At 49.5% G+C, this 27,681-nt stretch overlaps 1 long non-coding RNA gene across 1 annotated transcript; it reads right to left on the bottom strand.

Moving 5' to 3' along the window:
- Positions 1 to 580: 580 nt before the first annotated feature.
- Positions 581 to 19,830, bottom strand: LOC130852665 (uncharacterized). Its single transcript, XR_009053398.1, has 4 exons — positions 19,771 to 19,830; positions 4,916 to 5,089; positions 2,136 to 2,302; positions 581 to 711 (listed from the first exon to the last, which is right to left on the bottom strand). It is a non-coding gene; the product is annotated as an uncharacterized LOC130852665 (long non-coding RNA).
- Positions 19,831 to 27,681: the final 7,851 nt, after the last annotated feature.

Genomic DNA, 27,681 nt, shown 5'->3' on the forward strand with positions numbered 1-27,681 from the left:
TCACCAGCACCCAACCATGCTGGCAACGTGATCTCAAACACTCTGCCTCCAGAAATGTAAGAAAATAAATTTTTGTTGTTTAAGCTACCCGGTCTATGGTATTTTATGTCAGTCTGAGCAGACTAAGGCACTTTCCCCGCCCAGAGTTTTAAAAAAAGGAAAATATTTCAATAGCCAATTCCAGGGTCCTTGAAGTTTATTCAATTCCCCTTCAGCTATAGAGACTTAGAGGTACCAAACAAGCAAACATGGAATTCGGGAGGTTTCAGCATCTCTGCCATGAGCCAGGCTGTCAGAGAGAGGGCAGCTCCTAGGACAGGAGTATCTCAGGTTGGGTTGTCCCAGGAGCAGACCCAGTAGGAGAGAGAGGAAAATGAGGCAGGGAAGCAAAGATATTTATGAAAAAGTTTGTTATTAAGTCAGTTACCACCGTGGACAACTAGCACTTAATCCTACTGGGCAACTGGCACTTAATTCCACTGGGAAACTGTGGGATTGAATGTAGAACATGTGCCTCAGAGCTATCCCAGGTGCAGTGAGAGAGCTGGGGTATTTATACCCCCATGATGTCAGTTATTGTGGAAGTGGGTGGGTACCAAATGCATCACTGCAATGAAACAATTGCCTTCTGTTCATTTTATTTTTATACTTATTTCTTTTTAATACATCACATGGGGAAGATCCTCTCTTCAAGCTGATGAGGCCAGATTCCTAAGGAAAAGACAGGACAAGCAGTGAAATAGTAAATAATCAATTAACTAATTATTAATTCATTTCAAGGATTACATTCAGAACCCAATCATTAATCTAAGACTGGGGACTTGTCATCTCCCTGACCTTCCGTGTCCAGCCTGCTCCAGAACTTGTGCATTCACTCTCCTTCCTTTCTTTCCCATTCACTCCCCTCTCTCCACCCTCATGAGCCTTAGTCATCCTAACCAATCTCCCTGCCTCTCTTCTTCTCTATCCCCACCCTGTGCACCAGAGAGACCTTTCAAAACCATGCATGCTATCAGCTGTTTCCTGGCTTCACACTCTGATGGGGATGGAGGGCGACATCCCATAGCCCTCCCAACTGACCCCAGCTCAGCTCTCCAGCTCCTCTTCCACCCCTGGTTCTAGCCCTACCAACCTGCACGTGGCCCCCATTCCCGACTCTTTCACCCTTCCACACTGCTGGCTCGCGCTATCCTCTCTGTCTAGATTTTCTCCCCTCTTCTTTCCTCCTTTCTTCAGCCTTGAGGGGCCAGCTCAGACATTGCCTCCTCCAGGAATCCCATCTGAGTTTCTACACTCTCCATGCCATGTCCAGCATTGCACTTGGGAAATCATATTGTGACAGTTCTGGAGGATTCTGGCACTCCTCTGGGTAATCACAGGAATCCAACCTTCTGAATCCCAGCCTCTGGTCCAAGGCTTGACCCACAGCACCAGCCCCATCTCTGTGTTTGCAAAATACTCTCAGTCCCTGTATTCTAGCACTGTTTTTCCCTTTTCCTTGTTGAGGGTGGGGGAAGGCCTGTCTCTTTCTGCCAAGACAAAAATTAGAGACGCATATCCTCTGGTCACCTCTTTGAGTGCTCTTGTGGTACATTGAAAGGAAATGATTCTGTCCCTAGCTAAATGTGAGACATAAACTTTGCTGACTCTCTGAGACCTCCAGAGCTGGCCTGACCAAACCAGACCCAGCTCTGAGCACGTCCAGCTGAGGGCCAGTCTTGCGGGCATGGGGGCTGGCTGTGGGGAAGTTCAGGCGGGCCACCCTGCCACACCTACACACCACAGAGGCGACCACAGGCTGCAAGGCCGGCTCTAAACATGCAGGTGTCAGGATGACGGCCACAGCGGAAGCTGTCAGGCTTGCTCGGGGGCTCTGCCCCCCAAAGCAGTAGAGCCACAAGCACATCCCAGTGTAGACTCAGCCCAAGAGCAGGCCCCCTCTCCCCGTGCCCTGGGGGGGATGGAGTTGCCAGGAACAAAGGCCCCATCCTTTCTGCTTTCCTTCCTCCTTCTCTTTCTTTTCCTTCCTTTCTTCCTCCAATAAATATAAATATTTAGTCACCAGAGCCCTGGCAGGCCCTGGGACACACACAGCAAAATATTATGATCCCATAAATAATTTCTTTTCACTCTACCTTGTTAACATGAATATAGCCATGCCCTGTTTTCGGCTCAGGGGATGTACTGGTGAGGACAGATATACTCTCTGCTCTCATGGAGCTTGGGATGTGAGTGACAGGCAGGGTCAGACTGTAGTCAAATAATCCCACAAATAAACATGGAGCTACAATCTTGGTATGTGCTGAAAAGGAGAAGAGGATGGGGTTAGGGACAGAAGGACAAAAACAACAGTAATAATAACAGCCTTGGGTATACAGCCCTTTCCCTATGCTGGGTGCTGCTCCAAGGGCTTGACCAGTATCTCTTCACAACCACTGTAAGAATTAAGCATTCATATCACCCCCATTTTAAAACAGAAGCACAGGGACTTCCCTGGTGGCACAGGGGTTAAGGATCCACCTGCCAATGCAGGACTCATGGGTTCGATCCCTGGTCCTGGAAGATCCCATATGCTGTGGGACAACTAAGCCCGTGTGCCACAACTAATGAGCCTGTGCTCTAGAGCCCATGAGCCACAACTATTGAGCCCATGTGTCACAACTACCGAAGTCTGAGCTGAGCACCTAGAGCCCATGTTCCGTAACAAAAGAAGCCACCACAATAAGAAGCCCACACACCGCAAGGAAGAGGAGCCTCTGCTCGCCACAACTAGAGAAAGCCCTTGCACAGCAACAAAGACCCAACACAGCCCAAAAGAAATGAATTAAAAAAAAAAAAAGACAAAAAGAAAGACACACTACCCCATCGGGGCACCATGGGAATCAAGTCAGTGACTACAAGCCAAGCCCTGAGAACACAGCCTGGCATGTGCCCAGAACGCCGGAATCATTAGCATTTGTTCCTGCAGTGAGTGCAGGGATCTGTGTTACTGTTATGCCAGTGTGCTCTTTCAGGAAGCCCCTAGTCCAAGGCAGCAGAGAGTCCCAGGGTAGGGTAGCTGAAGGCAGGGAAGCAGCTCTCTAAACACAGGTCAATTTCAGAGCAGTGAAGACATGCCATGTGGTAGAAAGTTCTGATGGAGACAGCAAGTGGGGAGGAGACTTCAGGGCCCTGAACAGAGGAGGGAAGAACAGGACAGAGCAGGTCTGTGTTGAAAAGAAGAGGGGCAGAGGACAAACACAGGTGTGCCTTGGTCCCCTGAGGGGACTGGAGGATGGTGAGAGGCCAGAGTCCAGCAAGAGGAAGACAGGACAGAGGCTGCTGGGAGAGAACAAGTCCGCCAGCGGCCAGTGCAGGGAGGGGCAGGGAAAGCCAGGCAGGGGAATGCTCCAGAAGGGCAGAGAGGCCAGCAGGCTGACCACTGAAAGGGCCTTTCAGGAGCGATGCAAACAGTCAGCTGGCCTCCTTGTCCAGGTGTGCTGAGCAAGGGAGGCAGGCGGCAGGGGTGAGACAGCAACTAGAGGGTGGGCAGGGTCCCCTACCGGTGGGGGGGCCTCAGGCAGCAGCATTCACTGCTGCGAGAGGTTCACTGCCAGGAGAACCCACCAGCCTGCAGGAGAACATCAGGAGAAAGGAAGGAGAGGGCAGGTTTCAGGCCACTTCCTGCATGAAAAGCAACTTATGTAAAGTAACTCCCCAGCACCACCCTCCATCTTCCTGGGCTGCAGGTGGGGACTGCTGGGGGCAGGGTCCTCCCCCTCCACACCCTGCTCCTGACTCCATCCCAGGCACCTCTAACTCCACTCCCCCCAGACTTGGCCCAGCCCCCACAATTTTAATTACCATCCACAAGCTGATGACTTTCCCATCCCTATTTCCAGCCACTAGGCCCAGAACCCAGGCTCATCCACGTAGCCCACCTTCCCTACTGGTTCCCAGTCTGCACAGCTGGGCGGATTGGTCCCAGAAACTTTCAGCTGCTTCTGTGCAGGCAGGAGCAGGCATGGCACAGGGCTCTCCAGGTTGCAGCTTCATTAAGCAGGTGATGGCCCCAGGGGAGGGATACCAGGGAGAGTGAGCTGGAAAGAGGGCAGGTGGGGTCAGAGAAGACGGACATCCGAAGAGAGATTTTCAAGTGATGAAGGTATGGGAAGGTAGTGACCTGCCCTAGAGAGGGTGTGCTGAAGTGAGGAAGGCAAAGAAACTTTGGAGGCAGAGCCATCAACCCTGTGTCCAAAATATGTCACAAATCTCAGCATTCTCCCCCCATCTTAACTACCGTGGTCCAGGCTGCCACAACATCTGACCTCCTACCTGGTCCCCTGCTTTTTCTCCTGAGCCTCCCCCTACAGTATTCTTTGCACATCAGTGTTACCTTTTAGACTATAAACTAGACCCTATCACTGCCCTGTTAAAAACCCTCCTGGGGCTCCATCCCATGTAAAACATCTTAACCTCTTACCCTGGTGACCACACACTGTATTTTCAAGCCTGCCTATCTCTTTCCACTCTCATCTCTTGAATGCTGCCTAAACACCCCGAATTCCTCCAACCCCAGGAAGCCCATCCCTATGCATGTGATTTTCCTGTGCTCCCATGCAGTCATGAAGACTGAAATCTGATAGGGCCCCATGGCATTTAAGCTAAATGGCAGTAACAGGGGACCTGAGAAAGAGCATGTCAGAGGTAGGGGCTGCAGAACTTCTTGACCTAAGGTGGGAGTGGGAAGGCCCATGTGAGTACAGGAAACAAGAGGAGAGGATGCTCTAAGATGATGCTTCAGTCAGCTTTGCTGCGTAACAAATTGGCCTCAAGCTTCGTGGCTTAAGACCACAAAAACCTAATTTTTCTCCTGTTCCTATAGGTTGGCTGAGCCATTCTTCTGCTGGTCATATGCTAATGCACCCACAGTCACCTTCTGCTGGAAGACTTGCTTGGCTGGGACTCCACAGTGGATCACTCCCACGTCTGGCAGTTGGTGCTGTGTTGGCTGGAGCTTCATTTCTTTTCATGGGGCTCAACCTCAGCACCAACAAAACTTGTCTTCCTTTCTGTTTCTTCTAGGCCTGAAGTTGGTTCCAGCAGAGGCCTGAAGGAAACATATCATTATGGGGGAATTTCAGGAACTTGGGGATGGCTCTTCAATGCAACCCCTCTGACCATTTTGTCCCTTTTGCCTACATCTATGCCCCCTGGAACACAGATGTGACACCACAGCTAAGCCATAACTGAGTTTTGGCCCCAGAGGGCAGGAGAGCTGAGACCTTCCTCTCCTGAAACACGATCGGTGATGAGAGGGAGAAGGCTCCTGAGGGCACAATACCTGGCAGCCCTCAGGCATCCTGGCCCTGAGCTTGGGTCTATTCATGGTAGTTTAGGTGTCCATGAGACCAGCCTGCAGTAAGCTGTGTAGAGTAGGATGGAAGCAGAGAAGGGGTATGGGGTGAAATGCAGAACAGTGCAAAGGACTTAGATTTGACCTCGGTCATGGGACCTCTCTGATCCTCAGGCTTCTCATCTATAAAATGAGAGAACAAAGGAGGTGGGCATGTTTGTACACCTTAAAGTAAGTGTTAGGCATCCTTCATGCTGGGCCTGAGAAGAGAGGATTATCCACAATACTTTGCTGATTGGGAAATCTTAGGTCTACTGATATAGACACCAGAGTCAGACCCGTGTAACTCTGCGACATGAAAACTGAAGCCTGAGCCACGTGAGTGAGAAAAATACAACTCTGAGAAACAAGAGGCTGTGGCATCCCATCCTGAGCACTCTGGTGTTTATGTTTGCAAAGAAAGAGGTGGAAATCTCTCCTTCTGTACCTACTCAGAAAAGCCAGCACGGAAATCTCCCAACAGCACCGGGCTCTGGAATTTCATTGAGGCATTCAACGGAACACTTCAGTTGCAAAGTAACAATTTCTATTGTTCCGAGTTGCCACGATTCCTCTTTTATGGATGTCATAAAGTAGGTATTTATGAGATGAGGCTATTAAGATCAATAGCATAAATGGAACGCCTAATTCTATCTTTTTCAGAACGGCACAAAGCATTCTCCTGGCACCATCCCAAAGAATAAAGGGACCAGGGCGCTGTCACTTAGGCCTAATCCCAAAGCAAAGAGCTCACCCTATTAATGGTGACTCACTTTTTACATGCTTCTTCGAGTCAAAAATTCTCTTGGCCCTAAGTAGCCTTTATTGAAAAAGAAAAAAAAAAAAAATGAAGAGTACAGATTGGAATCATTGTGTAACTGGATTTACCACATTTATAACCAGGTTAGCAGCGCTGGTTTTCATTTCAACAGGAGCAGAAAAAAATAACAGAGAGAGGAAAAAGGGCTCTGCTTTTAAAGTCGTTTAGAGACATGTAACTGGTTTACCTAGTGTCCCCTTCAAGGGAAAAATGGTCCAGCACAGGGGGAAAGGTTTGATCCTACCATAAACACTAGGGACTAAAAGAAGCCATGACACACCCTGGCTAAGGCCCTCTCCTTTTCCCCGGGGAAGGAACAGCCCATGCGTTGTTGGTCTGTTTTCACACCAGGAGGAATGCTTCCAGGGGTAATTATCAAATGTCTATATATAGACAGACTCAGCCCATTCTGAGATAATAGCGTGGATTCATATTTACCAAGCATGTTTTCCAAGGAAGAAAGCAATCCTGCAACCCGCACTTGGCACATTTGTTCAGATTAAAACAACTGGGTAAATAGGGAGCAGAGTGACCATGCTTCCTGTAGAGGCTTCTGGAACCCAATCTGGTTAAGGCCCAACGATCCCATAGAGTGGTGGCACCAGTCAGGTGGAGCTGGGAAGAACCAGAAACACAGTCCCCAGCCACCACCAGCATGTGCATTCCACAGCCTTGACAGGGCCAGGGGGGCGGAGGGTGCCTAATGGTCCTTGTCTTGGTAGCTCTCACAGCCTGTAAGACCATCGGTGGTCAGGCTTATCTTCCCAACCTTCTCTCCTGCACTCGTTCTCTTACAAGTGGATCAAAGTCATCAGCCCAGGGTTTCCTTTTCATCCCTGAGATTTCCACCCTTTGCCCTTTCCCCCTCATACGCATGCCAGGATCTTATCCCTGGATTCACCCCACCAATTAAGGGGGTATCAGCACAGAATACAACTCCAAGCTCCTGCACAGGCCCTCCCCAGAGCATCAGGGTCATGGTGGGGAGAGGATATCTCCCTGTGAGCCTTAGGAGGTGGGCAAGGCCACTCAGATCCCAGTTCCTGCCTGCAAACAAGATGAGCACAGATGCAGGCAGATGTGGATGGTGAGGACAGACAGTAGGAAATCACAGGGCATGCAGGGATTTCAGGACAAGAATAGGACATATCCAGCTACCCAACCCTGCTGGTTTCGAGGTATTTCCACATCCACGACCTAGCAGCTTCCTCTACCATCCAGGGAGGCAGAGGACACCGATTCCCATCCTTCCTTGGAACTGTGGAAACCAAGGCTCAGTGACTTGTCAAACCGAGAAGGTAGAAGAGGACAAAATTTACCCAATTCTTTTAATTTTTGGTCCAGTGCTCTTTTTACTACACCCCAGGGAGCCCATGGTGTGCTTAGCAGGACGGGTTTGGGAATCCACCTGCCAGGGTTCAAATCCAAGCTCCACAGTATACGAGTCATGAGACCTGGGGCAAGCATCTCATTCGTCTCTCTATGCCTTGCTTTGCTCACCTGGGAAACAGAGATGGCGATGGCAAAACCCAGATGGCCACAATGATCAGAAGGATTGCCTGAAGGCTCAGTGAGATAACACGTATATTGAACACCCAGTAACTGATAGCTTACAGTGTTACACTTTGTTCTTCAGGTCAAAAACTTTATAGATGAGAAAATGAGGCTCAGCAGGATTTGGTGATTCGGCCAAGATCACACAGCAAGAGGCAGGGCCAGGGCAGTGGTCACAGATGGTGAGATGGGCAAAGATCTTTGAGAGCGACTGCTCCCATCACATAAGTGATGCAGAAACTGATATCCTAGGCACTGCACAGGCAGCCCATGGGTGGTGGTCCAGGGTGAGCCCCTGGTCTCTCAATTGCTAGCACTTTGCTCTTTTTCCCCCTCATCAATCAGCCCTAATTGTGTGGAGAGCGGAGGTCCTTCTGAGTCACCAGTTGCCGTGGACCAGGCAGAGGACCCCAAGGCAGTGAAGTGCAAGCATCAGCCTCCCTGACAGTCCATCTGGTTGGCCAGGGCATGGTACATGCTCATTTCCATCAAAGGGGCTTCCTGGCAGCACACCTTTACAATCGTCCTTTCTGGGGACGTATTAATTTATGATGGGTGAGACCCCCTGCATCCTGACAGTAGCAGATCCATCTTGTGCACAAGGCAGAAATGCCATTAGATCACATGTCCTGGAAGTGAGGCTCCCTCAGGTGTCCGTAACACATGCTTTACATAGACATCAGTGATGCCAGCCCAGCAAAGCCATTTCAAGCACAAAGGGCCTAAGTGACTGTAGTGGTGGGTCAGTTCCTAATGACATGGCCTGCTCCCATGGTGGGTGCTCTGAACTCCTGTAGGAGCAGAGGCTAGATCAGAGGACACAGACTTCCAGAGCTGGGAGACACACAGGCAATCACAAGTTTGTACCTGTTTATATTACAGATGGAGACACAGAGTCCAGAAGTGAAGTAACTCACCACAATCTCAGGGCAAACTAGTGCAGAGTTCAATTGTTTACCCAACTTTTATAAAGCACATCCTCAGCCAGGTCCCTTTCCTAGACACTGAGGATGCATGAGTGAATAATAAGACTCAAGCCCTGCCCCAAGGAACTCACCATCCAGTGGAGCAAGGAAGGGTCCCCAGGGGACAGGTATCACTGACAATCAAATACAGAAGGAGGCGGAAGAAGTGAGGGAAGCAGACAATTTGTACCCTATTGACAATGTATCAGTAAGGATAAGATAGGTTGTGCCATGTAACAAACAGCCCCATGGCCATGCACTCTCACTGCATTCCTTCCTTATTAGCAGGGAGCCTCAGCTTCACTGCGTGGCTCAGGCTGACCCAGGTGCCCCACCTTATGGCTACATCTGCTGGGTCACATGACCTTTCCAGTCACTGTGGCTGTGGAAGTGTTCTTGCGGGGGGGGGGGGGGGGGGGGGCAGTGTCCAGTGGAGCATGTAGAACATACTTCACCTGCACTAATTACCCTCACGAACTCACTAACCACCCACCAACCAGATGCTATTCTGAGTTTAGCCCCACCTAAGTACACAGATGACAGGACACAGTAATCCTCCAATGACCCCAGAAGGAAAGGCAAAAGGATGTAGGTGAGCCCTAGAGCCCCACAGACGTGGGTCCACTTCACCCAGTAAATGCTTGGAAATATGTTTCCCTCTCCTCAAAAAAAGTTGTTCCTTCATCTTTTTAAAAACATGGCTTTGTTAGACTTTAGTTTTCCCACTCCTAATAGAGACATGAGCACAAGAAATCTTTTTCCCCCTCTTAACTCTTCTGTAAGTGACAACCAGCATTCAGCCTCAGAGTGGGACTAGAATAGGGGTGAGTGGAGACTGGGGTCTAAAGGGCACAACTGCTTCCTCTCAGCGTTATCAAAGCCACAATGGAGTGAATGCAGGCCCAATGGTGCCAAACCTTCATTTTTGTTTTCTGTTTTCAAAGAGGACCCCAAAATCAGTTTTTCAGTAAAATCTCCTAATGTTTAAATAGCAGTAACTCAACTTTCTTTTATAAATAGTGCTGACTACATAGGCATACCTTGGAGATATCGCCGGTTCAGTTCCAAACCTCCACAATAAAGGAAATATTGCAATGAAGTGAGTCACACAAATTGTTGGGTTCCCCAGTGCATATAAAAGTTATGCTTACTCTGTACTGTAGTTTATTAAGTGTGCAATAACGTTATGTCTAAAAAATAAGTGTACATACTTTAAAAATACTTTATTGCTAAAAAATGCTAACCATCATCTGAGCCTTCAGTGAGTCATAATTTTATGATTATGAAGGGTTTGAAATATTGGGAAAATTACCAAAATGTGGCACAGAGACAAGAAGTGAGCAAGCGCTGTTGGGAAAATGGTGCCAATGATTTGTTTGATGCAGGGTTGCCACAAACTTTCAATTTGTAAAAGTGCAATCTCCATGAAGCACAATAAAGCGAAGTGTGATAAAAGGATACCTGCCGGTACTGTAGACAAAAGAAAAAAGCTAGGCCACCAATCAGAGACCTCTGATCCCATCAACACCTGCCCTTCTTCTCAGAGAAGAGAGCCAAGCTCCAGGAGAAGCAGGAGTGTGCCTGAGTCTGGCAGCAACTCAGGGGACAGGGATGCATTTGATGGAAGGGTCCTGCCTCTGTCCTGAGTACCTGTGCATGTGACATTCCTTGAGACCCTCCCATAAAAACCAGCCAACGCAGCTCGGATATCCCAGACCTCTTTCTGCACCCAGTCTCTGCTCAGCTTTGGGGGTTCAGGGCTCAGCCAGCCTTGGCTCATGAGCTGATGGTGCCTCCAACAGAGCACAGCTTTTCCACAGCCCTGCATCCCCTGGAGGGCTGGCCAGGGTCGTATTCCCAAGCATCCTTGCCTTCCCATCCACGGCAGACCCAGGCCCACTGGTCCCTCAGCTAACACGTGACCCCAGCTCTGAGAGCCCCTTTTAGGTGTGAAATAAACAGCCCCCCACACTTGAATTCTCCCTTCATGGGACCCCAATCTATTTCCTGGGAGCACCTCATGCTGCCTTGGGATTGAGAATAGCAACCCCTTAACAGCACAGGTGCTTCGGAGCTAGTCTCCCATTGTATCCTCGTAAAGCCCTGACAGGTGGGATTATCACCCAAGAGCCTTCGTTTGCCAGGAAGGCCCCATGACTGGCTAGCAGCAGAGCTGGGAGTTCAGTTCCACTCACTGACCCTGAACTCCAATATTCATTCTGTTGTCCAAACCTCCAAAACAAAGTTGTGAACAGAGAACGAGGGTTTGTGTCAGCTGGAAAAGTAAAAGTGTGCGGTAACCCCTACATCCATCCTTGCGAAAGAAAACTCCCATGTTTAACACGTGCCAGGCACTTTATATATTTTACATATAAAACAGTTTATGGAAGAGGAAACAGAGGCTACAGGTAAGAGCAGCCCTGATTGAGTGTGGAAGCCGAGATCTGCCTGGACATCACGCACTTGAACTTCCAGACCCAGGTTGACACTTCAAGTTTACCAACATCTCAAGTCCAGCCAGGGAGGAAAGAAAGAATCACTACCATTGACAGCCGTTGTGCCTTATTCTGCATCAGGTACAAGGCCAAGCATTGATTTTTTTTTTAATGGTTTCATTTACATACTATAAAATCCACTCAGCTAACATGTACAATCCAACAATATTTAGTAAATTTTCAGAGTTGTGCCACTGTCACCATCATCCAATTTTAGAACATTTGCATCACCCCGAAAAGATCCCTCAGGCCCATTTGCAATCCCTGCTCCCTCCCCCCAGTGCCTGGCAACAATTAATCTACTTTCTCTCTGGGTTTGTCGCTTCTGGATGTTTCATGAAAATAGAACCTACCGTATGTCGTCTTTTGTGGTTGGCTTCTTCCATTTAGCATCATGTTTTTGAAATCTAGGCTTTTGTAGCATGTATCAGTACTTCATTCCTTTTTATTGCCAAATAAGATTCCATTGGTGGACATAACATGTCTTGTTTATTAGTTTATTCTGTTGTTTAATCAGCTGATGGACATTTAAGTTGTTTTCATGTTGGAGCTATTATAAATAATGTTGCTATGAATATTCGTGTTTGAGCCTTTTTGTGTAGACATATGTTTTATTTCTCCTGGATAGATATCTAGCAGTGCAATTGCTGGTTTGTATAGTAAATTTATGGTTTTTTAAAAGACCGCCAAAGGATTTTCCAAAACAGCTGCACCATTTTATATCTATACCAGCATCAGATGATGGTTCAAGTTTCTTTGCACCTTAATGAATACTTGATATTGTCCATCTTTTTTACTATAGCCACACGATTTGTTTTTATGAATTAACTTGTGAAATCTTGATAGATACCCCAGAGATGGGGGCTGGCATTATTATTCCTCGACCGTTGGAAAGAAAAAGTTGCTCAGGAAAAGTGAAGCAACTTGTCCAAGGTCATAAGGCTGGGGAAGGGGGAGCAGTGTTAGGGTTTGACTGAGGTCTGCCTCTCACCAGGGCTGATCTGCCCAATCACTCGCCTATCCTGCCTCCTATGACACAAGATGCTACCCTGGCTGTTCTATACTATACATCCACCAACTAGCACCTACTGTGAACCAGCACAGATGGGGCACCCCTGAGCTCACATTGCTTCCATAACCTCGTGCTTTCACTCGCTTAAGCCTCGTGACTCAATTTTTAATGGGAGAACTGAGATTCAGGAGAAGTAACCATCTATCTTTCCAGAGGTCAGCAAACACTTTCTGGAAAGGGTCAGATAGTAAATATTTTAGGCTTTGTAGGCCAGAGAGTCCCTGTCCCAAATACTCAACTCTGCCATCGTAGTGTGGAAACACCAAAGATGATAGTTTCTGCCCTACAGAATAATCCAGGTGATAATCCCACCTGTCAGGACTTTGAGAAGCTTGACTGCGAGACTAACTCTGAAGCACTTGTGTGCCAGGCAAACTTTATGCACTAAAACCAGCAGCTGGCCAGGTGTGGCCTGCAGGTTGTAGATGGCCAACTTCTGGTCTCATCCATTGTCACACAGCTGGTAAGCGACCACATACAAATCAGAGGCCGGTCAGGCTGATGTTGTGGAGTGTGTGCTCTCTTCTGCCTCCTCGCTGCCTGGTGCACGTCTATCTCCCATGCTGACTTCAGGATAAGCTTTCTACTGGGGCTTGTGGCTCCTTGACTCGCTCCCCTCCATCACTGCTCCTGATTGACTGGGGCCATTAAGCCCTACATTTAGCACATTCAACCACCAGCCAACTCCTCGTGCCCCAGGCTCACACATTTCAACAGGAACACAAGCCCTGGCAGCAAATACCAGGCTCCAGTCCCAGCTCAACCCTAACTAGTGGTGGACCTTCTCACCTCACTGTTCTCATCTGTGAAGTGGGGAGGGAGTGCTCCTGCATGCTAGATGGGTTTTGAGAACTAAATGAGTCAATACAGGAACATCACTTTCCAATAGGGCCTAGCACAAAGTAGGCTCTCAATAAGTGATAGCTATTGCTAGGTAGCCCCTAGCCACAAGGAAACAGAATCAGTTTCATATCTGCACATGATTTAATATCTCACTGGAGCCCTTCCCTGGTGGTGCAGTGGTTAAGAATCTGCCTGCCAATGCAGGGGACATGGGTTCCATCCCTGCTCCAGGAAGATCCCACATGCTGGGGAGCAACTAAGCCCGTGCACCACAACTCCTGGGCCTGTGCTCTAGAGCCTGAGAGCCACAACTATTGAGCCCCTGTGCTGCAACTACTGAAGCCCATGCACCTAGAGCCCATGCTCTGTAGCAAGAGAGGCCACCGCAATGAGAAGCCTGCGCACCACAACGAAGTGTAGCCCCCACCCACCACAACTAGAGAAAGCTCATGCGCAACAACAAAGACCCAATGCAGACAATAAGTAAACAAATAAATAAATACATTTAAAGGAAAATGTCTCACTGGAAAGAGCAAAGAATGCACGGCAGTTAAAAGTTCCTATATAATTATTGCTGGCTGCCCAGGGTGGTGTCACATAGTTTTGCAGAAAGTAGAACAGCCCCAAGGACACAATTGTGATGTGGTAGTAGTAATAATAGTGACAGCAATAATAATAATAATAGTTCACATTTATTAGGCACTTAGTAAACAGCACGCGAAGTGCCTTGCAAACAGGCTGTCATGCCAGCCAGCATCTGGACAGTGCTTTTGAGCTGACAAAGCCTTTTCTCGAGTCGTAGCTCATACGTGCCTGCCATCAACCTGGGAGGGTGGCCTTCACATCTCCTCTAGTTTACAGATGTGGAAACCGAGGTGTCTTGCCCATGTTCCCTCTAGAAAGTAGCCAAGCTGGACTCTCAGCTGGAATGTCGAGTTCCAGAGCCGGGTCCCTTCCCCTTACTGCCACCTCACACTCCACCCTGCCCAGGCCAGAGCTCCATCCCAGTGTTTTCTTTAAGCCTCTCCCCTCGGCTGCAGAGGCAACATCTACTAGTGTCATTCCCATTAACCCTTGAGGCATTTATCTCTCCCAGGAATAGGTCAAGGATTAGCCCAAAAGCATGCTCCCTTGGCATAGGTCCTCTGGTGTCTGGTCCACAGGAAGGACAGAGGATCCCAGGGCTGCTAGAGGACCCTCCCCAAGTCTCCAGTGTCCATCCAGCCTGTGGCGATCAGCTCCGTTGTTCTCCACAACGGGGGAGAAGCTGAGCAGCCCCACCAGACAACCTCCCTGCAGTGCTAGAATGTTCTCACCAAGTTGCACTCTGGGGAAACCCCTCTAAGGATAGGAGAAAATTCCTGCCTTTCCAAGCAGCTCCTGATTGGGTTGGGGAAGCCTGTCCTCATACCGTCCCCTCGACTTGCCGGAACCAGTCTGTTTTCCTCTGCCTCAGGATAGCCTCAGAGCAGTAGTGACCATCTCCACCCTTTCCGTGTCCAGGCATCTCTGCAGCACCAGATCCCCCAGCTGTCTGTATCAGGTGTGTTTCCAGCATCCTTCCGGTACTGTCTCGGTCTTCCCCACACATGGCCATTGGTCTTTGGTTTTGAAGGACACAGAAATCCTTGGCCACTTGCCATCTCTGAGGGCTGACTTCCTCACTTCTAAAATAGGATTAATAATACTTACACTGTGGCTGTGACACTCAGAGGCCATACAGGCAAAGTGGTGTTTAGACTGTGATGTGTAGCTTTTCTAGGAGTGGTAGGTAAGGTTGGTTTGACCACAAAGCCAGGAGCCCTTAGACCACGCACTGTGGCCAGCAGCCATGTCTTCCTCATCCTGCATCTCAGAGACACATCTCACACATTGGATGATATGGATTTTGATTCAATGAAATTACAATGTTTGATTTAAAAGTGCAGCAAGCAATCTTTGTGGCGAATACCATGACCCTCAGACGCGTGTTCAATCCCCAGGTCCACCCTGGTCCCAGCTGTCAGGGCTGGGTGGAAGTGGGTCTGTTCCCACGGGACAGACAGTGCAGGAGATAGGCAAGGAGGGCGGTGCCTGATGCTCTCAGAGCCTCTAGTGCCTCCACCCAAGCCAAGCGTCACCAGACACAAGGCTCCTTTAGCCCCTGCCTCTCCCTCTATCTGAAGGTCACACTCTATCTCTTCCATCTTCGTGTCCCAGAGCAGCTATTATCACTTTTCTCTGAAGCTCTCCCTGGTTGTCCCAGGGAGCAGGAATATTGTCATTTCCTAAGATCCGTCCACAGGGTTTTCCTACCCCCCTCCAGCAGCGTTTGCTGAACTGCATGTGTGTCAGTTCACATGCCCTGCTCTCCACTGGATTGTTATAATAATGATTAACAGCCACCATTAGGTGAGCATTTAATGCACACCAGACACTGTGCTGGGTGATTTATACGCATCCTCTCCTGTCCTCCCTAAATCTTTGGAAGTCGGTCCTTTGGTCTGATCTGCAAAGAAGCAAACACTGGTTGGCAAGTAGGTGTAGAGGGGAGAAAAGCTGGGTCCCCTGGGGACAGAGGGACTCCAGGAAGGCTTCTCAGAGGAGGTGTCCCTGCTCCTTGTCCTAATGGCCTGTAACTTTCTCAAAGTTACACATTAAGTTAGGGCAGAGCTGGGCTTATCTCTGAAGCCCTCAGCTCCACCCATGACCTCAGTGCCCCCTCCATCCCTGGCCCCTCGCTTGTCACCCAATACCCTGCACAAGCTCAGCTGCCTTTGGGAATGAATGAGGAAGTAAGTGAATATATGAATGAATGAAACTCTCTAAACCTGAATTCATCCCAGCCTGGTGGAGCATGGGCGTGTACTTCTAACTCAGAGAACCGCAGCCCTCTCAGGAGACCCAAGACTATCAGCTTTTGTTTCGCAATAATAGGGCTTCTCAGATATTCATTTATTAGCAGGCCAGATGGCAGCCACAACCAGCTGTCCCTGGTCCGCGGCACCAGAGAAGGTGCCCTGCACCGCCCCAGGGAAATGGTCTTACCTTCAATTTCATCATCTCCCCTTCCATTGAGGGCATCCTTGATCTCATGACCTCAGCAAACAGAGAAACTTGGGCCAACACCAGCCTTTGGACCTTCTCTACCTCCTTCCCACCCTCCCTCCTTGCATCCATTCCCTCCATCCCTTCCTTCCATCATTCCTTCCTTTGTTTCTTCCCCTTTCCTTCTTGCTTCCTCTTTCCCTTCCTTGGACCCTTTCCTCCTCATTCATTCATTCACTCTCACTTACCCACCAGGCAGTAGCTGCCTTGCTGTGGGCTGGGTCCGGGGGTCCACAGTCAGAACTAGGAATCTGCTTCCACCCTCAGGGTACCCAGAGCCAGGCGGGAGCTACCATGTCACATGGGCCGAGACAGGCTGCAGGAGCTGAAAGCAGATGTGTGCACAGGGCATAGAGTAGGCATGGAGGGGAGAAAATCTGGATTCCCCTGGGGACAGAGGGACTCCAAGAAGGCTTCTTGGAGGAGGTGTCCCTGCTTCTAGTCCTAATGGCCTGCATTCTAAAGGGTAAACCAGATGAGCAAGACAGAAACTTGTTCTCACAGCTTCCTGCTCAGAGATCCTCACATTCTTCCCTATGCCCAAATCTCTGTTGGTGCCCCCAGAGTTCAGCCTGGCCTCTTTGACTCAGAAAGTCAAGGTCAGCATGGACCTAGCCTCCTGCCGTGCTCCCAGTGACCTGCCAAGCATCGGGTCCTGTTGCATCTCGCTTGTTGAAGTCTGTCACTTGGGCCCCTGCTCTTCTTCTTAAGTCCAGACTCCCATGGTGCTCTGCCCAGCACCATCACAGCCCCCCACTCCTGCCTCCCTGCTTCCCATCCCCCCCATCACACAATCCTCCACGACACAAAGTGGCTGCCTGAATCATCTTCCCAATACACCAGGGCTCCCAGCATCCCTCACCCACCGGGCTTGGTTGACTCTCTCCCTTGGCAGAGTGGAGCCACATCCAGCTGTGAGCGCTGTCACACTCACTCTACATCCACTCTGAGAATCCAGCCCTGTCTCCCCCACATGGAGCCTCCCCTGAATGATCCCAGGCGGCACCACTTCTGCACCTTTCCTGACACCGTTCTCTCTCCCCAAAGGGCACAAACACCTGTGGTTTTAATAAGCCTGTTGCGCTGACAACACAGCAGCTGTGGCAGTAACAACTGCAGCGGAGACACAGCCAAGTGCCAGGCACTTTACATGGGTCCACCCATCCCACCCCCAAAACCACCCATCTGGGAAGCCATCATTCAACCTTTGCTACAGGGAAGGAAACTGAGGCTCAGAGAGGTGAAGTGGCTCTCTCAGAGTCGCTGGTTACTAAAAGAAAGATTCAGGACACCAGTCCAGGGCTCTGTCTCCAAACTCTGAGCTTGGCACCATCCAAATACCCCTTCTCAGCCCCTTGGCCATCTGCCTCCTTCCAATTCTTGAAGAATTAGTCACCTTCTCCTGGAAGACTTCCCTGATCTCCTAGGCTGGAATGGACGCTTCTGCTTTGCACACACAGAGGAATTGACATTCCTAATAGTCAACCCTGACCAAGACATCGCCTCACCCCTGCACTCCCCCCCAAGACTGTGCACCCCCTGGACCCCCCCACATGCAGCAGGTCATAGCTGCAGGAAATCCAGAGGACTGAGTACAAGGATAGAAGTGCTGAGGGGCTGCCTGTGATGAGCAGAAGGCAAGGTGTGATGCAAGGGACTCATGAGAGTTTCACGGAAGAGCCCTTTGAGCAGAGCTTCCAAAGTCTGGAAGGACTTAAACAGGACTTAAAATAAGGGTCTAGGGTCTGAGCGTGGGCCAGGGGCATAGGGGTACCCCTCCATGTAGGTCCAGGGGAACTTGGGGTGGTTTACAGGGCTGGGGGCAGGGCAGGTCAGTTCTTGGGAGCAAGCTCCACTGATCTCTGCTGGGGTCATGTGCTCCATCTGCCGCTCCAAGGAAGGTGTCCTTCATATCTCTGGAAGGTTGAAGTCCCAGTATAAGCAAATCAGTGTGTGGTGGGTGGAGGGTTGTCCCAGAAGGAAGAGAACCCTGATACAGCTTTTTGACATAAGAGAAGCCATTTTTGGCCTAAGCCATTTTGTGATCTAAGCCTGGCCACAATGCTTGCCCTTGGACAGGTCTCAGTCACTGATGATCTTAAAGCCACAAAGGAATGGAGGAAACGCAATCAAGAAACAATAATTCAGCAATAAAACAGGAGTCCTGATTCCTCCTTAAGGGATGGGCATAATACTCTGATACACGTCTTTGAGTTGTACTGCAGGTGCTAAGGGCCCCCACCCAGGCAGAGGGTGGTAACTACATGCTCAGACGGCAGACTGGTGGAAAATTAAGGAATGATGATGTTGACCTCTTCTGACTCTCGTGACTTCAGTCAACTAAAGCTTGGACTCTGTCAACTTTTGCCCCTCTTCTATGTTGGATTCCCCTCTGCTGAACCCCCTTCATGAAGGTGCATACGCCTCCCAAGCCCCTTCATGAAATATGCATGTACTCTTAATTTAAAACTGCCCCAATTGTGCTGTGCTGTTTGGGGAGACACTGCTTTGGGAAAGATCCTCGATGTTCTCTCTACTTGCTTCAAGTAATAAATCCTCCCTTTTGGTCTTTGAGAAAAAAAAAATAATGAGGGCCCTCAGCAGGCAGATCTGCATGAATAGTGGGAAGACGCACTGCGTGTCCCCAGGGGACTTGGGAGGGGCCATATGACAGGAGTCTGAGTCAGGCAGAGGGGTTTGCAAAAGGACCTTGCCCATCAAACAACGTCCCTTCTTCTCAGCCTGTCTTGGTTTCCTCAATGCTAAACCCAGATGTCAGAGACCAAAAGCCCAATATTTGACCAGCACAGTGCTTTAAAAAAAATTTTTTTTAATCCATTGCCAACACTTAGTCATTGAGAATTTTTTCTCAAAAAATTAAAATATTTGGCCACATTGGATTCCCTGCCTGGTCATAGTCGGCTGGCACTCTGGACTGCTCAGCCCCTGTCCCCATGGGGCCTGGTTTCTTCACTTTGCCACAGTCCCTGGCATTCCCCAAGGTCACCACGCATCATTGCATTGGCAATGCCATCCTTGCATTGGAGGCACCCGCCTGGCCCTGAGGCCTTTGGATTAACTCAGTCCCAAACTCCACGTCTGATGGGAAGCCTCTATTGGCCTCGATTGGACTTCCTGCTGGCCTTGACCTTGAATATGGTACATGTTTATACATTCTTATCTTGTTTCTCCCCAAACACAACTGAAAGAGAAGGAAAGACGACAGGGCACAACTTTGAAAGAGTGACATAACCCGAGGACAGATGTGACATAAACTGATTAGAATCAAATGGGTCCAAGATGGTGGATAAGTCAACTTCCAGGCACCATGACAGTCCCAAGGTGGACCATAAGCATCAAAAAGCGGGTGGTGGCCCAATTCCTGGAAGTCCTCACCCCTTCCCAAAATAGCTGGAATACTTCTCCCCCTCATTAGCCTATGAAATTACCCACCCCTATGAAAACTGACAACCCCACACCCTGGTGCCTTTCTCGCCTTCTGAGATGGCCCACATTCTGTCTGTGGAGTGTGTTTCTCTCTAAATAAATTCACTTCTTACCTGTCAATGTGTCTCTCACTGAATTCTTTCTGCACTGAGACATCAAGAATCTGAGCTTCATTACGTCCTGAAACCATGTGTGTGATCTCAGTTGGAAGACCTTGGGATTTGGCTGGGTTGATCCCAGTCTGAGTTTTGGCCAGGTTTGAGTCTCTTGGCTGCGTGAATTCAAGTCCCAATTTGAGGTGCACGGTTTCACAACCATACTCACCTTCCCTTGGAGCCAGACGGATCCACAGTTGAACGCTAACAGGCGTGGGATCAAAGTTACACCCCAACTCTGACATGAGTTTGCTGTGGGCAGAGCTTATAACGCTCTTATCAGATCCACCCAGCAGGGCCACAGTCCTCAAGGATGTTTTGTATTTCAACCCTCGGCCTCTTTTCCCTTCCCCCACTGCACCCCGCCCCCCAACCTACTTCACTTCTCTGTCTCTGTCTCTCTCTCTCTTTCTCTCTCCCACGCTTTCTCTCTCTCTCTCATATGATTCCCAAACTCAAAAAGATTTGATTGCATTGAAACTTGGCACCGGAGTCCTAAGCCTTAAGGCAAACATTTGTCCTAGAATTTGCTGGAAATCACTTGGCTTCTCTTAGCTGGACGATGGCAAAAACCAAACAGCGGCTCCATTCCCTGCACCCTGCCACCACCCCCACCCCCACCCTGTAGTCTGGCTAACTGGAGGCTCCTGGAATTTCCCAGGGCTACACATAGGGGCCTCTCCAGGCACGAAACTCAGCAAACTCCTGGAAAGCTCCAGACTCAGTGAGTCATTGGCCAGGGCTACAGCCAGGCCAACCTGGGACAAGGGTGCCCACTCCTGTTATTCATCGCCTTGGCTGAGCCAGTGCTTGTCTGCAAAGCTTCCTTGAGTTTTGGGTGGATTTTGCCTACCATCGTTAGAAAGTTTCCATGACCAGTATGCACTGGCCAAGCTCGGTTCTAGAGGACCCTGACTTGTGGCTGAGAAACTAATTACAGAGAGAAGTCATCTATTCACTTGCTCAGTCATCAATCCATTCATTTACTTCTTCATTTAAGCTGCAATTATTTCACTCATTTTTTTCCTTCACTCGGTCATTCACTTAGACTCGTACTAGTTTACATAGAAATCTAGATACAGACAGATGTAGATGTAGATTCCCTTATTTACTCATTTATTGAGTCACCCACCATCCACTCATCTGCTCATCTATTTTTCCATTCATTTACTCCTTAATTTCTCCATTTGGTTATACATTGACTCGCATTATTAATATATTTGATAATATATACTTGCACCTACTCATCCATTTATACATTCACTCAATCACTCCACTTATTGACTCACATATATACTCACTCATAAGCAGCTCCCCTCCTGTTGTACAAGGCCTTGCAGGGTAAGTTAAAACGAAGAGTCTTAATACCAGGGGGAAGGATGGGGGAAGGGATACTGAGATAGGAAGTTTGGGATCGACATGTACATACTGCTATATTTAAAATGGACAACCAACAAGGACCTACTGTGTAGCACAGGGAACTCTGCTCAATGTTATGGGACAGCCTGGAAGGGAGGGGAGTTGGGGGAGAATGGATACATGTATACGTATGGATAAGTTGCTTTGCTTTGCACGGGAAACCTATCACAACATTGTTAATCAGCTATACTCCAACATAAAATAAAAAGTTAAAAAAAAAAAAAGAGACAAAAAAACCCCCTAGGAGTCAGTAAAATAAGAAAACAAACATAGTAGTCTTAGTAAGACATGGACCCCGCCCTCTCATATCCCTTTCTCAAACAGGAAATGATCCATGAACCCCAGTGAGCAAAGCACCAGGGAGCAAGGGACCCCAGCATGAGAGAGAAAGGAGAGGTGCCGTTCTCTGGGATACCGGGGTCGGAAGTCAATCTGTGCAGGGCAATCAGATCTCTCTCACCTGAGGGCAGTGTCCTAAGGGGGTTGGGGGAGACCTCTCAAGGCAGAGCTGAGTGGGGGAGACAGTCACGCAAAGTACGAAGTGAGCGCCTGGGCCGAGGAGGGGAGTCTCCACCTCAGCGGGCAGCTGCCCAGTTCACAAATAGAGATGCAGGAGGCTGGTGTCCTGACCAGGTCGTGGGATGTGGAGCCACAAGATCCCTGACTCAGTTCTACAACTGCCTCTCAGGAGCAGCGGGACCTTGGGTGGTGAACCTAACCTGGGTGAGCCTCCCATCCACGTGAGGACAGGACCCCCTTTCAGGGTTATTCAGAGGCCTCCGTGGGGTCTGTGAAAGACAGAATTGGAGATGGCGTTGTATATGTCCTGGCCCCACGGGTCAGGAAGGCCCCACGAGGGACAGGACCCAGGACTGGGCTGGCCTGGTTCCCTGCTGTCCATCCAGAGCAAAGAACAGGGCTGGAGCATCATGGATGAGCAGTAAGAAACAACTGAATGCATGAACGAGCTGGAAAGGGCTTGGAAATTATCTAGTCCAGCCACTTTCAAACTCTGCCACTTTGAAGGCAATTCTGGGGCCACCAGAGAAGGTTTGAGGCCACATCCCACTTGACCCTCTATTTTTAACTGTTTACGTACTGGGCTTTTCCTTTTTTTATATAAATTTATTTATTTATTTATTTTATTGGCTGTTTTGGGTCTTTTTTGCTGTGCACGGGCTTTATTTTTAGTTGCGGTGAGTGGGGGCTACTCTTCGTTGTGGTATACGGGTTCCTCATTGCCGTGGCTTCTCTTGTTGCAGAGCATGGGCTCTAGGTGCATGGGCTTCAGTAGTTGCAGCACATGGGCTCAGTAGTTGTGTCTCACAGGCTCTAAAGTGCAGGCTCAATAGTTGTGGCGCATGTGCTTAGTTGCTCCGCGGCAAGTGGGATCTTCCTGGAGCAGGGATGGAACCCATGTCCCCTGCATTGGCAGGCGGATTCTCAACCATTGTGCCACCTAGGAAGCCCTTGGGCTTTTCTTTTGACAATGTCATTTGACAAGTGGGTTTCCCTTTCCTCCCCCCCCAGAAAGAAATCTTGAAAAAGGATGATTGAACTCTCTTAAAGATTAAAAAACTAAAGCCCTGAGAGAGGAAGCAAGTGCCCAAGATCACCCAGCAAGTTAATGATGGGGCTGGAGAAGACCCCAGACCTCCAGACACCCCATCCAGGGAGCCTGCTCACCATCACTTCACTGTGTTCTCTCCCAATACTGACCTTCCAGGCTTCTAGCGGCCACCTGCCACCATGCACCACCACAACTCCCTCCCCGGGACTCAGATTCCAGGTGGAAGTGGCAAGAATGGTGAAAAGAAGGTAACCAGGCCAAGCCACAGAGGCCGGGTGGTGGGGGCTCCCCAGGTATGCAATGTCTCCCCAGGTGGAGAATCCAGCTGGAAATTCCGCGGGAGAGCAGCGAACGCCGAACGGACAGGGTGTTGGGTTTTGAAACCCGATCCTTTTTTTTTAAATCTGTAATTATGTGGCACACACCTAATTAAAATGGACTATAATTGTTGAAATATTTTATTGAAGTCATTTTTTTTTTCAAACGACAGGTTTAACAGATGATAAAACTTGTCTTGTGGTTAACTTAGGCTGCCAAGAACCCCGGGCAGAGTACGGGGTGGGGCTGGTGGAGTGCGGACAGTCAGCCTCATCTCAATGCCAGCATTCTTTGCTAAGCACTCCTTCTGGAGGCTTCTCTCGGGCCCCATGCCAAGCGCTCAGGACGGAGACAAATAGCCTGGGTGGTTGTTTTGTGCACAAAGATGACTGAGGTTTGCTTAACTCAGTGGAGAAATCCTTTGACATGGGGCTCCCAGGGAGTGAGAGCAGCTAAGAGCAGGGCGAACTGTTGATTCCAGAGCACAAGGAAAGGAGTGTGATCTTCACCCCGCTCGCAAGCAGCACCCTCCTCCAAAACCCCAAATGACCACAAGGAAACAGGCCTGGGCAACGCAGGGGCAGCTGTGTCCGCACTTTTTTTAGGGAATATGTCTCTGACAGCATCTCTAATAACGTCTCTGACAGCAGCTTCAGTTTACTGTCTCCTAGGCGCTCAGTGTTTTCTATGTTTTGTTTCTAATCTTTACTGCCCACTTTATAGATGAGGAAACTGAGTCACAGACGCAGTAAGTCGTTTAAGGTGTCCCAGCATGTAAGCTGGCCAAGACCTTCACCCCAGCTCTGCCTAACTCAGAAGCCAGTGTTTCTCCACTACTGTTCTGACTCAGACCCTGACTCAAAGCAAGCATCTTCATTACTAAAAGGACTGAATCAGTCTGGGGGAGGAAAGAGCAAGGAAACACTCTGCAGGATTTGAGGGTTCCTTTCTGTTTGGTGAGTCTGCCTCGCCTGCCTCGCCCTGCTGGCAGCGTGGGGACTGAGTGTGCTCTGAGATGGACCCGAGTGAGGGCCGGGCTGGGAAACAGGGAGAAATTCATTCTATTTCCTGGCCAAGAACCGGGACGGTCATTCTGATCTCAGTGAGCGAGTGAGCACAGCCAAGTGGGGCCCCCGTTGTGAGCCCGATGCTGTTCTTGTCTGGAGCTGATCTGCTTTATCTCGTGTTATTGTCACCCCCAGGTTGCAGGTGACAAAGGGGGACCAAGAGGCGAGTCGGAGGGTCTGACGTGACACAGTGCAAACAAAGCTCCAAAGTCACGGAGAAAAGTAGACTCTTGGAGCTTCTCCATTTTGTGGTGTGTTTTTGTTGTCGCTTTTACCATATTCCTTCTTTTTTTTTAAGTAATTGGCTGTGTTGGATCTTCAATGTTGTGCGCGGGCTTTTTCTAGTTGCGGCAAGCGGGAGCTACTCTTCACTGCTGTGTGCAGGCTTCTCAGTGCGGTGGCTTCTCTTGCTGCAGAGCACAGGCTCTAGGCACATGGGCTCAGTAGTTGTGGCTCGCGGGCTCTAGAGCGCAGGCTCAGTATTTGTGGCGCATGGACTTCGTTGCTCCATGGTATGTGGGATCTTCCTGGACCAGGGATCGAACCCGTGTCCCCTGCATTGGCAGGCAGATTCTTAACCACTGTGCCACCAGGGAAGTCCCTACCATATTCCTTCTTATTCCTTTTATTACCTTTGTTTGTCTGCCTCTCCTCAAGTTCATGCTTCATCTTCACACATCTTATTTTTGTTGAGCACCTACTATGTAGGAGACCCTAAGCCAGATGTGTGGTCTTTCACCCAAGAATGGAAGCCGTGAAAGGAGTAAGAGTCACAGATTCAAAGGCGAACTCAGCCCCAGGCAACTATGGGATCTGAGACCATCTCTGCTCCCTGAGTTTTGTTTCTACCTCTTCAGGCAGAGCTAAAAGCCCGGACCTCAGGGTTGCATCCTGGAAGCAGGGACCAGGTCTGTGTGGGGCCTGGCTCAGGGCCTGGGAGCCCTCCCCCACCAGCCACCCACTGCCCCTTTCCTCCCTGGGTGGGTCTACAGGACTCACGCTGACAGCTGTCCGGGAAGGGGGGTTATTTGTACAAAGCAGCCTGACTGTGTCTAAATCCCTCCCTGGGGCACTGACTCCAAATTAAAATGTGGCAGGTTTGATGCCTGCCACCCCACCCACCCCACCCCTGCAGGACTCCTCTCCCTCCCCTCTCCTCCCCCTCCCCTCCCCGCCCCTCCCCTCCACCTTGTCCTGTCCAGGTGTTATCACCCTGAGGAGAACCTCCACCTCACTCTCCTCCATCTCCAGCTCCCACCCTTCCCGCTCCCCCTCCTTCCCCTGGCTCCCATCCCACCTGTTGGATCTGTCCTTTTGGCTTGGGGAGGAGTGGGCAGTGCCCTCTGGCCCTCAAGCCCAGGAGGGCAGCAAGGGGACAATCACATAGGGAACTAATTAATTCACCAAGGGAGCTCTCCCACGCCGGTCGTCTGCTATCTTGTCTCATCAACCCTGAGAGATAGATGTCCCATGATGCTCATTTAAGAGATGAATAAATTGCAGGTCAAGGAGGTCACTGCTCAAGGTGACACAAGGTCCAGCTAGGGGTGGGTGGAATTCACACTTGGAGCCTCTTATCTTCTTTGCAGTGAGAACGGCTGCCATTTGAAATGTGTTTCCCGGCCTCTGGACACGCTGCGTACAGGAGTGTTGCACTCAAAGGACCTGCAAAGGAAGTGCCATCGGCCCACCTTACTCATGGCGGCCTGAGGTTGGGAGGTGGGATAACGGACCTGAGCCCCTGGCAAGGCACTGGGCTGTGAGATGAGGCTGGACAGCTTTACAACCGCCTCTATGTCCCCACCTTTGGAGACCAGGTGAGGAGAAAGCCAGGTAGCCTTTGCTTTGTCCTGATGGGCTGTCCCGTGCACTGTAAGGTGTTTAGCAGCATCCCGGCCTCCACTCACGAGAGGCTGGTAGCAAAACCCCTACCTCTCAAACATCAGGGAAGGGGGCAGGGCACACTTTGAAAGAGTGACATAGCCCAAGGATACGACATAAACTGATTAGAACCAAATGGGTCCAAGATGGCAGACAAGTCGACTTCCACTAGACCTTGAGCCTCACTGTAACCCATCACCAAGCTCAATGACACACCCACAGGCACTGTGACAGTTCCAAGGCCAACCATAAGGATCAAAAAAGTGGGCAGCAGCCCAATTCCTGGAAGTTCCCGCCCCTTCCCAGAATAGCTGGAATAGTCCTCCCCCTCATTAGCCTATGAAATTACCCACCCCTATAAAAACTGACAGCCCCACACCCTGATGCCTTTCTCGCCTTCTGAGATGGCCCAGACTCTATCAGAGGAGTGTGTTTCTCTCTAAGTAAATCCACTTTTTACCTACCACTTTGTTTCTCACTGAATTCTTTCTGCAATGAGACATCAAGAACCTGAGCTTCATTAAGTCCCAAGACCAGGTGTGTGATCTCAGTTGGAAGACCTGGGGTTTTGGCCGGGTTCGAGTCCCGGTCTGAGTTTTGGCCAGGTTTGATTCCTGGCAACGTGGGTTCAAGTCCCAGTCTGAGGTGCATGGTTTCACCTGCCCTGTGGGGGACAAAAATCACCATGCCCAGTTAAGAACTTCTGCCTTGCAATTCTCCATTTTCCTTAAAGGAAGGCTGTACACTTTTTGTCTCAAGGGCATTTAGAAATTCAGAATAGATGATGTCCCAAAAGTAAGTAACACAGAGCATGGCAAAACAAACACAGGCCAGATGTGATGGTATTATTATTATTGTTTTTGCTGTTGTTGTCAGTGCCTTGCCTGTTGTAGGTGGGAATAAATCACCACGAGCTGGTGATGGAGCAGTGGAGGGCGGGCAATGAGACCTCACAGCTGAGTCCTGTGGCTGACTCACAGGACACTTTGAACACATCTGTTTGTCCTTTGGGAACTCAGTGTTCCCATCTCTATAATGGGAAGTCTGAAGGATGTGACCCCCAATACCATTTTAAATCTATTATCTCCAGATTCTGTCTCTGGTTCTGGGACCAGTGTTATCACCCAACACCAAAGTGCACAGGCTCTGGGCTCTGCCCATCTGGATTCAGACCACAGTGAGCACGTACCAGCTGGGTGAACTTAAGCAAGTCCCTGAATCTTGCCATGTGTCTGTCTCTTCATCTGTAGAACTCTGGGACCAGATCTGCCTCTTACAGTTGTCAAGAGCATGAACTGAAATGATCTATGTACTAGAACAGTGCAGGCACTGGTAAGAACCCCATAAGAATTAATCATCATCATCAAAAACACTCATTTCTGATCTCAGGTCCACTGAATCAGATCTTCCGAGGTGAAATTCTGTGAGCATATTTTTTCAAAACTTTCCCAAATGATTCTGTAGTAGTTTGTCCTTGGCCTGGCATTTAGGAAGTTATGTGAAATTCTCCAAGGTTAGAAATATTCCTTTAATATTTCAGGTGTTGCTGTAGGGGGTGGGAGGAGGACAGGGGGCAAGTGGTATAAAGTTGCAAAAGGTACTCTGGCCTCAGGG

Source organism: Hippopotamus amphibius, chromosome 4, assembly GCF_030028045.1.
Source record: "Hippopotamus amphibius kiboko isolate mHipAmp2 chromosome 4, mHipAmp2.hap2, whole genome shotgun sequence".
NCBI lineage: Eukaryota > Metazoa > Chordata > Mammalia > Artiodactyla > Hippopotamidae > Hippopotamus > Hippopotamus amphibius.